General features: G+C 37.6%; 1 protein-coding gene across 1 annotated transcript in view; it reads right to left on the reverse strand.

Moving 5' to 3' along the window:
- The window catches only part of LOC108751510 (hormone receptor 4), a 359,461-nt gene extending 349,292 nt beyond the window's left edge, over positions 1-10,169 (reverse strand). Inside the window, exon 1 of the mRNA XM_018491824.1 lies at positions 9,863-10,169. The gene's annotated coding sequence lies outside the window, so the exon portion shown is untranslated. The remainder of the gene's footprint in view (positions 1-9,862) is intronic.
- Between the last annotated feature and the right edge of the window lie 3,564 nt (positions 10,170-13,733).

Raw genomic sequence — 13,733 nt, forward strand, 5'->3', positions numbered from 1 at the left:
AAACGCCGCGCCGCGCCGCGCCGGCCGTTCGGTGGCAGCAACGGCGTGCTCGGTGTCATTGCCTCGACGCTCGGGGCGGCCAGTGACTCCATCCTCCATCACTGACCTAGTGCCGAGTGTGACCGAGCGTCGACGACGGCGGCCGAAAGCGAGGCCATCGACCTCAGCCGGCCTCCAGCGCGACACACACTGACACATCGAACGGAGTAGCAGCGCGCACCGCTGTCGTATACATCGCGCGGTGTCGTTCTTCGTCTCCACATTCCCTCCCTCTCCCCCCCCCTCTCTCTCTCTCTCTCCCTCACTTCATTATACCTCTCCTGTGCTACTGTTCTTTCGTCTCTCGTACGTAGCGTCTCCATGCTTCTCGACTACGTCTCGGTCATACAGTATGTATGCTCTCTTCCTTGACCGGAGAAGCGGTCGACCTCTCGGCTCTGGAAATCACGGAGATCCGCGGGAGGCCACTGCGCGAGGAAACGTCGATCGCGGAAGAGAAAGAGAGATCGGTAGTTTGGTCGGAGAGAGAGAGAGAGAGAGAAAGAGGGAAAGGAGCGCGCCTCTCACTCTTCGTGTGCAACTTTTCCTGTTCGCACGATGAAAGCCGTCGCGTGAGGTCGGAAGAACGAACGATCGCTTTCTTCTGCACGAAAGTAGGATCGTTAACGTTGCCCGATACCTCGATCTCTCGTCCGTAAACTCCGATCTGAAAACGATCCTTTTCTTCCGTTGCCTTTGACCCGTCTGAGGCAAATGCGAGCAACAGCGAGCTCATTTTTCATCGCTCCTGCATGCCTTACATTCGATTCTGGGTTAAGTAGCGGACAGGTACTGCATTCGCGTGCTTTAATCGACGTTCGCATCACTGGCAGTGCGTTAATTGCAGGAGAATTGCTTTCTTCCGTGAGCGCGCTTGTGCAATCATGGCAGTTTAATCGGCCGTGCCTTTAATTAACGCGTCAATCAGAAAGCCGACAATATCTGAGAAAGAGAGATTCCTCTGTTCTCTCGCCGACAGCGCTGCTGCATAAGGTACATGAATATGACAACTTCTTTCATCCCGTTGTGATTTTTACGATAGCATATACTATAAACACGATACCGTCACTTTATCAGAATTTCTGTCGAAACATCTAAACGTCAGACCAGATTTACACATTCGGCATCTCCGAAGACACACCTTTAAGAGAAATTATGAAATGTTCAATTGATATTACGACGTCTATCAATTTAGGACAAAACGGTAATCGTACGGTGATAAGTGATCACAAAAGTTCCGTTGATAATCTTACTATTTGAACAGATTAAACGTGAATCTTATTTTTTTTATACTCAATAAAGAAGCTTTTAAGAACACGCGAAAAACTGACAATGCAGCAAAGAGAAAAATGCCAACGGAAACTTATTAGTTGAATTATTGATAAGTTTATTAATGTGTTGCATGTACTATTGAGTTTTTTTTTATACGTTTTTTTTCTTTTTTTAAACAGAGTTTGGGTTAACCAAATTGATAATGAGACCTTTATGATAGCATATAAATTCAAGTTTTATTAATCATTTTTATGATAATTTCATAATTAATTATCTTCTCAAAATTGTATCAAGCTGAATAAAACATTTTAAGAGAAATTTATTTTTGGACTGTTACAAATGCTAAATACAAACAAGATGATTAAGGACACAATTGAAGAGTTTCACACATAAATCAAATAAGTACATTTTTTTTAATCTAGATAACATTAAATCATTCGTCTATCAACAGCGTTATATCGTGAGCAATTTTGTCCCGATAAGAATAAAACGAAAAATATAAGAGTTTCATATTTACGACAAATTTTAAGAGCAATTTATAAAATTTTATAATTAAAAATGAAATAATTATTACTTGTACGTTAAATAATAATTCTTTCTTCATTTTTACTACTATTAATAATATACAAAAGATAAATGTAAAATATTATCTCTTAGATAAAAATAAATAGTAAATATAAAATTCTGCAAGAAACGAACAAGTCCAAAGGCGTTTTAATTTTTTGTACTGGATCTTCAAAGTATTAATCAAAGCTTAAAACTTTATTCTTATCTTATGTTCTAAGGTAAATTATCATATATTTATGTGATATAAACGGTTTAAAGATGATTTAACTTTTTAGACTTGTTTATGTGTATGGTTCTTGTGAAAAACCCTTTAATTTTCAACTTTCACAATGTGTGTTATAAGTTATTCATCTCATTTTGTGATGCACATTGTGGTGACAATCCCGGTGTGATAACATTAATACAGTAACTGTCATTGTATGAACATGTCTTTTGTTTAATTGTGTTTACATGTTTCTTTTTTGAAATATATTGATTGAATACAATTGGATATTGATATAGTTCTTTCCGCTTAATATCACTTCATTCATGACATATTTCCGGGATTTGGCAAATTTCCACGCTTTATAAATCAATAACTATGAAGACTCGATGCACAAATGATGTGCTTTTTAAGGATTTATATAAGGAATTCTCTACTTTTTTTCAATTCAAAGTTAGTATGATGCCAAAAGATCAATTGGCGATACGCAAGAGCATTCCGCATTTTTATACTGTTAAAAAGAGTGTTGATATTTCTAACTTGATATTTCTTAAGATATAAGTTCACCGAAAAAAAAGTGTATGAACGTGATAAGATAACAATCCAAATATGGCCTACTTGTTGTAGTTACACACGCAAAGAATGGTTTTGCTAAAGTATCTGAAAATTTAGTTAGATACAGATTTAAAAATAATTTTGTTGGACTATCCAAATAATTATTTAGGATTCATGTATAATGAACAATGTTACAAGAAAGTAGCATTCTAGCAATCGTCTTGAGCGTCTTACATAATTACTTTGACTCAACAAAATTATTTTTATATTTACTTAAATATATAGATGCTTTAACTATAAATTCTTCTTTTCATATACGGTTAAATCTTCACTGCACTTATGTAAATATTGAAAATGTCTCATATTTTTAATTAATTAACGTTCAGAAATATTTCCTATTTTGAATCTAGCCACTAATTTTTTCAATGTTGGATTAAAAGAAGTACAACACTCTCTCTCTCTCTCTCTCTCTCTCTCTCTTAATTAGATAGGCCATATTAGTTACGTTATTAATTTCATTCATCATCGAATTTCATACATATATGTATATATATTCATTTATTAGAATTTGTTAGAAGCAATTTGACTTCTTGATCGATTGAGTGTAAAATTATGGTAAGATGTACAAGAAGCATCTGTGACGTATGTGTTTTTGCAAGGTCGATGTGTGTTGAGACCGGAAACGAGATAAACGGATACTGTTGCACATCAGAAAGTGCAGTGGCAACGAAATGCTCCCGAAGAGAGATTCGATCGCAAAACATCATCTACTTGAGATTCAGCTTATTCGAACGGCGGGTGACGTTGTTTTTCAATCACGAGAAACAAGCGTACTATTTCGGCCTAATCTCCATACATTCAATTATCAAATTGTTTTTATACTTGTATCAATCAGATAATCTTTCGTATCCGTCTATTTTATCACATTACAGTAGTAGATATCTACAAAACAATTCCGATGTATAATTACGGCCGAGAGCTATTTAGTTTTTTACAAGATACGACGGGACAGTTTTCGCAACAGGTTTGTTGGAGATATTTTGCGAGATGACAAAATATCGGTCGTTCTCGTTTCCGATTTTTGTGAGATACTAGAGACATCATAGAATCATGAAACGAGGAACGTTAGAGAGTCTTAACGATAAAGGATTCTCTGAAATGTCAATCGGCGCGCCGCGCCACCGAGAAGATCCATTTATTATTACGCATTAATCAAATCTCGTTCAGGGTACATCAGAGAGAATAATCGCGTGAGTGCATGCCGCAGGATGCGGCTCTCGGACCCTAACCTACCCTATTCGTTAACCCGACAGTGCACGATTCCCCGTGCGCAGATCGATTCGCTTGGAGCATGGATTAACCTACATAACAGACCGGCATTCGTGCAAAGTCGCATACGTCGGGGGGCGATCATCGGTACGAAATTAACCTGCATGTATCCCTTCCATATTCCTCCCTCTCCCAATCCCTTTCTTCGCTCCCTTTCTCACCCTTTCTCCGTTTCTCCTGATTATAACGCCCTCCTCTCCGCTCGGCTACAGTTCATTGCTCCGTATCGGGCACGAAGAGTGTCTTATATATATGAATATTCCTCTTGCAGCCTCTTGTGAAAAACTTTTGATGGATATTCGTATGGATGAAATACACACACACGCGTGTAGCGGTACTGTCAATTCTTCTCGGAACTTTCCGAATGAGGTGAAATTCGCGAACGCTGAGTTGTGTTATGTATATGTTATGTATTATGTTATGTATTATGTTATGTATGTTAGTGATTCTTTTTCTCTAACGCTTACAAAATCTTCCATCTAAATCTAAATTATAAATTCTTGAGAAGCACATCGTTAATAAACTGAAAATTCCTATTATAGTTTGCTTGTTACATTCTATAACCTTAGGCGACATGGAAAAGAACGACAGAGATGTCAGATCGCACAATCTGATCACAGACATTGAATGAATTTGCCTTTCAATTTGGTAAGATTTCCGAAAAAGCAAGTTTCTGAAATTAGAGTATCACAGTTACAAATTACAAATTCTTTCATGAATTAGTTAGGGATTTTATCTAATTTTCTCAGTCTGTCGTGGTAATAATTCATAACTATTACGAGAAACGGAGGTAAGACCGGAACGGGCGATGCGCGGACAGGAGCCGAGTGTGTCAAACGCCGGGAAAACGATTTCCGCGTCCCAACGCCCTTCGTCGGGGCCTGGAACAGCAATTCCTCGGTGACGAACCGGCAAATTCCCGTTTTCATGGTGAGGGAAACGCTTTTGCACCGTTGACGTTGGTTGCTGCACTACCAGCGTCTGACAACGCACGAGTCACGAGACACAAGGGGCAATGACGAAGAAGAAGAGAAACTCGATACGAATGACGACGAGTGTCCCCCGATTGTCAAGACAATTTTATTTTCTATTCGCTTTCTTCGCTGCTTTCTTCCCCTTCATACCGTCGCGCCGTTCGTGGTAGTTCGCTGAACCGAGATCACTCTCCGATGCGAGAATGACGCGACCACTTCCCAGTACGTAAATCGTCTATATGGATCTTTACGAGGATTGACGATCGCTTGAATTATGCAGTAGTAGAGTGCACGCGGACGATCCCATTGATCATGATCTAGGATCGTTAAATAGCAAAGAGTCTAGTATCGTTAGCGGGATCTCGCCTCGATAATTACTATGGTTTACAGACATCAGGCGAATGGTCGCAATATGTATACGTATATGCAACTGACCGCGGAATCGCGGGATACGAATCAAAACTCGTATATGTGCTCTATTTGTAATATATCGCGAATTCGCGGGAACTAATTTGTACGTAAATTAAGTCATATTAATGTCATATCGCCAGTATAACGTAGTTTCAATGATGAAACATCAATGAGGGATAAACCGGTGAAATAAAACGGTATGAGTTGCGTTACATCTTTGTAATCATATCTACAATCATATCTACAAAAAGTAACTGATTGAATCTATCGTAATTTTAATTGAGATAACCAGAATTCTGATTAATATGTCATCGGAATTTTCTGGTTCGTTCCTTTTGAACCAGACATTTTTTTCAGTGTACAAATGACAGTGTTTATGTGATATCTGAGAAAAATGTTGACTAAAAATTGTATCTTAAATATTGGTATAAAATAAATTTTGAACTTTTTCTCCATGTTTTATATACATTATTATCGAAATACAAATTTTTCCTTCATGTTTTATATATATTATTGTTAAAATGTAATATAATGGTTGTGTGTAATTATACTTGTTAATGTCAAAATCGGAAATAAAAGTAAATTTTTGAGAAACTAAAAAAAGCAGGGTTGGCAAAATTCTACATTTTTTTTAATAAAGTTCATGCTAGTGGTAAAAACCGGTGATTTCCAGAAAAATCCGGCTCAAAAAACTAGACTTTTCTATTAAAAACAATAAAATAAATAAAATTATTAATATTTTAATTTACAGGCAGCCTAAAGCGTCTTATAATCCTAGTTTATATCCTAGATTCTGTGCGCAAGAATCTATGCGTGAAAGAATAAATAAAAAACTCAAGTTAGTGATTATAAATTTATTTTCTGGCGAAGTAATCAGTAGGGCGCAGACGTTGTACTGTTAATTGTAACTCAGTTGGTAACATCTTTTTATAGTACAATGTATATTTTATTTTAATATGTAATATGCGGATATTATAATAAGCGCCAATACTATCGATGTTATTTGCATTTAGTGAAGCAAATTTTCCAGGTTTTATTTTTCTTTATTTGTATTTGCGTTCATTTTTGTGACTGAATCTAATTATATCAACTTGTGGTTCATGCAACTCTTTCTAAAAATGCCCACATACGTAAAACACAAATAAAATATTATAAGTACAATTAAAATAATATAAAATGTATATAAAGTATCTAAATATGTTATGGTATCATATATTAGTTATATTGTTAAATCTATAGTGTTAAATTTAATCTAATTTAAGTCGCCACTACTCGTACTCACTAAATCGTTATTTTAATTATATCGTTTTATTAATTCGATATTATAGATTTAACAGTGCAGTTTTATAGTTTTTGCTAGTTTATTCTGATGGATAAACTACGGACCGTTCAAATTTACAGTGGTTTTTTTCCACCTACTGGACTTTTCCTGCCAGCTCTTTAAAAAAGTGTATGCATTTTTAATATTTTCTAAGCCCTTCAAATTAAATTGTAATGACAATAAGTGAAAAAGAATCAAATCGTTTTACTAATGACGATAAAAAATTAGGTAATTACAAATTAAGATAAAAAATTAAGATAAAAAATTAGATAATAACAAATTAAGTTTTTCACATTATATATATGCATAGTAATAAAAAGTGATTTATCGCAAGTGATTTATCTCAAGAGAAAGAGTGACCAAAAAAATCGCCCATTTTTGGACTCTCGATTTTGGGACCAACGAGTAAACCGTTAAGGGGCATTACTGTTGAATTTTTATGTAATTCTCATAACAATGTCCTGTGTTGCGTGACAGATTTCCTAACCTAATCGAAATAGTTGTCAACTTTCATAACTAATATCTCAGTTCACGAGGCAAAGTGGCGCTTTTTTCCATCAGATTAATTCTTTCGTTTCATACAAAAACACGAATAAGCCTAATTTTATTAATTTTTACTGCGGTAGTTAAACTGACGTATAATCTAGTCTAACTTAAAGACATTATTGCGAGAATAACTCTACCTATATATCGAGTGATAAAGCAATTTCCCAGTAATGCCCCAAATCTGTATGTATAAATATTATATTGATATAATGTATAATAAATATACAGTATTATAATAGAATAATTAATACTAAACAATTTTTATTAAAAAAAATAATAATAATGTTAATTAATGTCTAGTAAGAGTAAAATCTGTTCGCATTGCTTGAAATTCTCAAAACTTTTTGAACTTAAAATGAGATAGATACATATTTGGGCGTTGAAAAAAGAGAAAGCGAAGATATTGAGTGTAAAAAATACAAACAACGCGAACAGACCTATAATAATACCTAGTAATGCCCAGTAACGCTCATTAACGCCTAATAATGCCCACTACTGCTCGTTAATTCCTACTAATTTTCAAATAATGCCTCAAATAATTCCCTCAGCGATTTACCTCTCTCGTTTGGGACTAAATTGTGTGCCAAATTTTACCTTATAATGAGACATTAATCACAGAGAAGTTTGAAGTTGAGGTGACAATTGTTATTACAACTGGGGGAATCAAAGTTCATTATCGAATGATTATAGGTCTGCGAGGTTCGGTATTTAAAAAAAATTGATTCAGCCGGGTATATATCAATTGCCCACATCGCTAACTGGCTAATTTAAAATAATATAAATTCATTGGTAGAGCAATTAAAAATTACTAGGAATCGGCCGATATGAGTGGTGCGATTAAACTGTGTGCGAATGCGCTACTCCCAGTCCAGCCGATGAAAACAAGATCAACTGAACATCACACTTATTCTGGTGATTTTGTAAATCAATTTATTTTTAATGTAAAAACACGGGTTTTCACATAGATGTAATATGTGTGATCCCCCTCGAGCTATAATAACAATTGTCATCTCAACCCGAAACTTCTTTGTAATTACAATATAAAAGTAATTTCAAGGTCATCAATCCAAGGTCAATAATTTAAAAACCGAGCAATATTGTTAGATAGATAAAATTTCCAATTAAATTTATTTAATTACATACAAAACGGGACATTTTGGGCTTTACTTATTGTTAGTCCTCTTCAGCCGATAGAATAAAATAAAAATTCTTAGCGCATGGACAAATATAACAAAGCGATAAATGTTACTTTCTTTTTCTTACATGATATGTTAGACGTCTTTTTTCAGTTAAACCATGATTTGTGTGATACGTTACAAATTAATTCGGCGAAAGTTCCTCGGCCGTTGACGAGAAACCCTTGTAGTCAAATTCATTAAAAAATTTTTGTTTATCTGTCAATCATTTGTTGCATACATTCAACATTATGTTTAGTAAAACTTTTAAACTTTTAAACTTGAAACTTTTAAACTATTGTGAATAATGTAATGTTGCGATCCACTATTTCAGAGTCTTTTAAATAATCTGTAACCATGTTATCTCTACCGCAAACAAAAGACTAATGTCTGAACGGCCATAATATATAACTAGATAGAAAAACTTACAGGAATTTTACTAAACTGGCGACAGTACTGCCAACTTAACTTCAATACAACATGCCGCGCGCCTTGACTACTTATAGTTGTCAATTTTGCAATTAACTTAAATAAAAATTTAAATTGTAACTTAAAGAATCATGGATCAAAATAATATTAGTATAATAACAATCTTGAACCATAAATCTTCATAGGCATTAGAATCGTTATCTAATGGTAAAATACAAAGTTTAACCGCTGGTCTTTTGTACTTCCCCGTTCGGATAAGCACCGTCCTTGTGATTTTCATCTTGATCATCTTCTGGATACGTTTCTTCCATTCGTCCTAGTATCCATTTCAATAACAGAAGCCCATCTTCCTCGCAAAGGACTAGCTGGCCCACTTCCAGCTGAGACCTCGCGTTATTTTACTATTTACGCTTCTATAAATTTGTTTATCTAATCACGCTATATGTTATGGTCGCTCAGTGATTTTCCTAAATAATGTGTAGCAATCTATATTATTGAATAAAGATCAAAAAAAGGTAGACAGTCCACTGTGAAAGAATGATTTTTATCAAACAACAAGTGCCAAGCACAAATTCTTCCTTAAGAATTAACAATAAGAGTAGTATATTAATTGGATCAAAAAATTGGATCCGGAGTAGAGGAAAAAAATCGTCAGAGACATGAGTACACCTGAAAACAGGTATATGAAGGCGATAGCTGCGTTCAGCAGAGAAAACTGATCAGTAAGCGCTTAGTGATTTCTTTAACATGATTCGTATATTTATATTCAGCAAAGAACTAAAAGCGAGAACCAATGCTGCTGAATGCAGCCAATGATTTAGCCATGAAGATAATAAAGCAAATATTACAGTAAACAATCTAGTCCTTAAACTCAAAGTACGGATAATTGGAGCAAAAAGAGCACTCCTTAATCAGTGAATGCGCAAAAAACCGTGCGAGGCGCGGATGAACTCGAATCGGTACTGCGAATCACGAGTCAATCAACTAAGCGCAGTCACGCCGGACGCCTCATTTAGGGAAAAATATCGATAAGGCAACTTACATTTTTGGTTCGTCGATGATCGGCCATCAACGTGAGCGCCAGCTGGTAGCACTTCCTCTTCTTACCCTTCTAAATCCTCAGTTGTAAAAGTCCCGCCTGGTCGACGCCTGATCGGTTGGCGGTTTCACCTGCTGCTGCCGGTGGTACCGGACTCGTGTAATATGCTAATCATCGTATACCGATCTAATCCAAACGCTTCACCAACGTATAATCACAACATAACGAGCGACTGATCACTCTGTAAATTCATAACGAGATTCACTTTCACTCGCGCTCTTCTCTTTTCCTTTCGCGCGCGCGGCTTCACTTGACGAGATCGTGGAAGAAAGAAGAAAGAGAGGGAAACCGAGAGGGTCGCGGCGATCAAGTGAGGAGAAATACGGAGGAAGAGGAAAGAGGGAAGAGACACAAGGTAACGTGGAGGATAAACTAAAGAAAAGTAGAGGACGCGTGGTAGACAGTAGAAGTAAAAAGAATGGGAGAAGGCACCGCGGATAACGTGTCACAGTTTCACTTTTAAATTCCACGAGGCGCTCTCATTGCTCTGAACTACGACAACGAAGGCTGGTGATTCTCCGTTCTGCGCAACTGCGCCGCTCGTACGCGGATTACCGTTATCGTGACGTAGCAACGGTAACGTCACCGGTATAGCATCGCTCTGCTGCGCTTTGTCGCAGAATCACTTTTAAGTGCAGAATCTCTTAAACAGGATCTCTTGGTCTACGGGCTGATGATTGGTCTCAGACTTTTCATACAGATCCCCTCTTGGATCTTGGAGATGGATTCTGGACGTTGGAGATGGAACGGTCGACAGCTGGCTAGATCGATATAATAATTCTCAAGAGGGAAGAAAAGAGATGGACAAAGAGAGAACAGTCTATCTATTGTAGTTATTAGTACTGAGTGCTGGTTAGGCAGTTTGCGTGGTCCTCAATCGGTCGTGGCCGAAATGGCCTCGGTCAAGGTCAACGGTCGCTCCAAATTGGCGCTGGGCGCCTCCTCTAGGCGCGATCCTCCCGTACCGGAAAAAAATCGAATTGTCTCACAGAAGACGGGAAATTCTGCGCTGCGAGTCAACGGCGGACATGACGCCGGCCGGGGCCGCTTTACGTCAAACTAACTGCCCTTCTCGCCTTTGTGTCTCATGTTCCTCAGCGATGCGATTAACACTCTCACTCGCGAGTTCGAATAACTTTCAGCAAGGGCGCTCCCGTGGCTTTCCGCCGTAACGACGGTGCGGAAACTCGTTGCGAGAACACGACGGACCTCGCCCGCAATCTTGCTCTTTGCGATTGTCACTGTTCATTTCGTAGTCTTTGATATTGACGCACTTCGTTATCCGTCTCCAGGAGCAAGCGCGAGTCACCAAGTCCGACGGTGTATTCCTCCTTGCTAGATTCGCTAAACGTGGGGAAATAATTCATGGCACGTGAACCTCGTGTTATTCGTATCGGGGACAATTATATCGCGGATCGGGAATCACGCGAAATCGATTTCAACCTGGAATCGCTTCCAGGCTGCGAGACGCCGTCGCACAACAGGGGGAAGCCGCGAGATCCCGACGACGAAGACCGATAATGGTCGTCTCAGCCAATTAGCTGCCTAAGTCGCGAATCCCGGTCAAAAGAGCGATCTCCGTGCGCGCTCGAATCTTTTGATGATTTAAGCGCAATCACCATGTACGTAAGTGACGTCACGTTAATAAGACCTGCTGGGATAAGCCTGGCGATAATTTCAAATATAACATGACGATTGCAATATTTTGAGTTATTTAATTTTACAGTGATAAAGTAAAGATTAATCTATCGAACACATAGGTAAACGAACCTATAATCTATAATTAAATAGACCTGATTAATTAAAAAAATTTTATCTAACAGATAAAAAATACAGATTTAACTTGTAGATTGTAGACAGAAACAGTTATTGTAATTGATAATTTAATTCAATTTCTTATGATGTAACGATATGGTGATTTGTAATCAACAAATATTGTCGGATAACGAGATCGATTGGATTAAAGTTGATTCTCAAAGCGCATAGTCAGAGCCAGCTGATTAAACTAGCGAGACGACGCTTCACGACCGTTCCTAATTAATCTCCTACCGAGAGTTCCGAATTAGAATTTCACAGGGAAAACGCTCAGTTGGTAGCAGAGTGTATAGTTATCACACAATCTGGAATATTTCCAGTATTCGTAGACATTTCGGGGATGATCTTTTGCGAATCGTTCAGGCATTTTATATCCGCTATTCGGACGTGCATAAACACGACATAAAACGTGCTAAGAAAATAATTGCTCGGCAAAATTTAGAGCGGTTAGATTTGCAATACCGATGAATAACACGTGCGACAAGAGAAGCTCGACATCTCTATACACGTTTAATATCTTCTGTCCAAGAGACGTGCAGTTTTCGGATAAGATCATCTCGGCTAATTCAATATCGGAGATCGCGGTCGCGTCGCATCATCAGATAACTGCATGCAAAATCGCGAACCGTAGACGGGTGGTCTCGCCTATTTTCAACGACGCCAAAATAGTCGCGCCTATAGCGTGGCGGATAGTCGCTTATGTAGCGTAATGCTGTACGCACGACACCTGGACGTATGTACATTTAGGTTCCGGACGACCCGCCACCGTGAAGTAAATTTTATGTCGTAACGTCGCGAATTGAGCACACGCGCGGCTGGGAAAAATCAGGGAAACTAATACAGACATTTATAGAAACCGCAAAGTGTCATGAAAATTGCGAGCAGCTAGAATTTCTCAACTGTAACGATTAAGAATAACATAAAAAAAAATTTATTTTAATAATGGTTAGTCCACGCATTGTATATGCCATAAAACTTATAATTGTAAAAATTATGAGACAGAAAAAAGAAATCAACCCTATTTCTTTCTTAAACTTTTACGATACAAAAAAAACAGTATCGATCCTTTCTTATTTTCTCTTCAATCGTGATTACGTCTGAAGCGATTGTTCCTAATGTGACAATTCCGATCTTTTGATTGCGGACCAATTTCTTAGAAAGAGATATTATTTCTAAGGAAGAGATATTATCTCTAGAGTTATGTAAAACTTATCAACTTGGTAAGCGGGCGGCGGCGTCCAGCGTTTTTCGAAATCCTCATTTCTCGCAATCCTGGTAGAGACCGGTCGAGACTTAAGCTGTCGTCTATTTTTATTGACACGTTGTTACATGAAGCGACGAAGAAGCGCGAGCGTAACGCGCGGCGCGGCGTGGCTGTTCGCGACGTGCGTTTTATTTATAGCCGCGGCGCGGCGCGACGTCCGCGCGCGATGCGCGACCTCCGGTCGTGACGCGCGTGTCGAATATTACGCACGCCTGCTACGCTTATCCACTCTCACGTGCGTGTCGCGGTGGTTCATTGAAGAGGTGCTTCACGATCGCGAAGCCGCCAAACGGTAAATAGTGGCGAAACCATTGTCTTATCTTATTAGAGTTGATTAAACTTGAGAATTAAGTCCAAGAACGAAATAAGAACCGTTATTTCGCGCGCGCGATATGATGTTTTATATTAATTCCGTCATACGTTCGCCTATAAAAAAAAAACGAATTAATCAATGAACGAACGTGACAATCTGAAAAAAAAAATAAACTCAGGTATGTTGCTAATTTTTTGGTATTTTGGTATTTGTGATATTTTTGGCAATGATATTTATCTAAGTAACGTATGGAATTTTATATTATTTGTTTATATTTTAACATTGCGCGTTAACATTATTCCTGCTGATACTATGAGAATGTATTTTTTAATAAAAAAAAAAATTATGAAAAAGTTACAAATTTCCCTATATTGTATTTAAAAGCAATACAAAAAGTTTGGCGATAATTTAAAAACTGGATC

The sequence above is a fragment of the Trachymyrmex septentrionalis genome, unplaced genomic scaffold (assembly GCF_001594115.1).
Source record: "Trachymyrmex septentrionalis isolate Tsep2-gDNA-1 unplaced genomic scaffold, Tsep1.0 scaffold1, whole genome shotgun sequence".
NCBI classification, from domain to species: Eukaryota; Metazoa; Arthropoda; class Insecta; order Hymenoptera; family Formicidae; genus Trachymyrmex; species Trachymyrmex septentrionalis.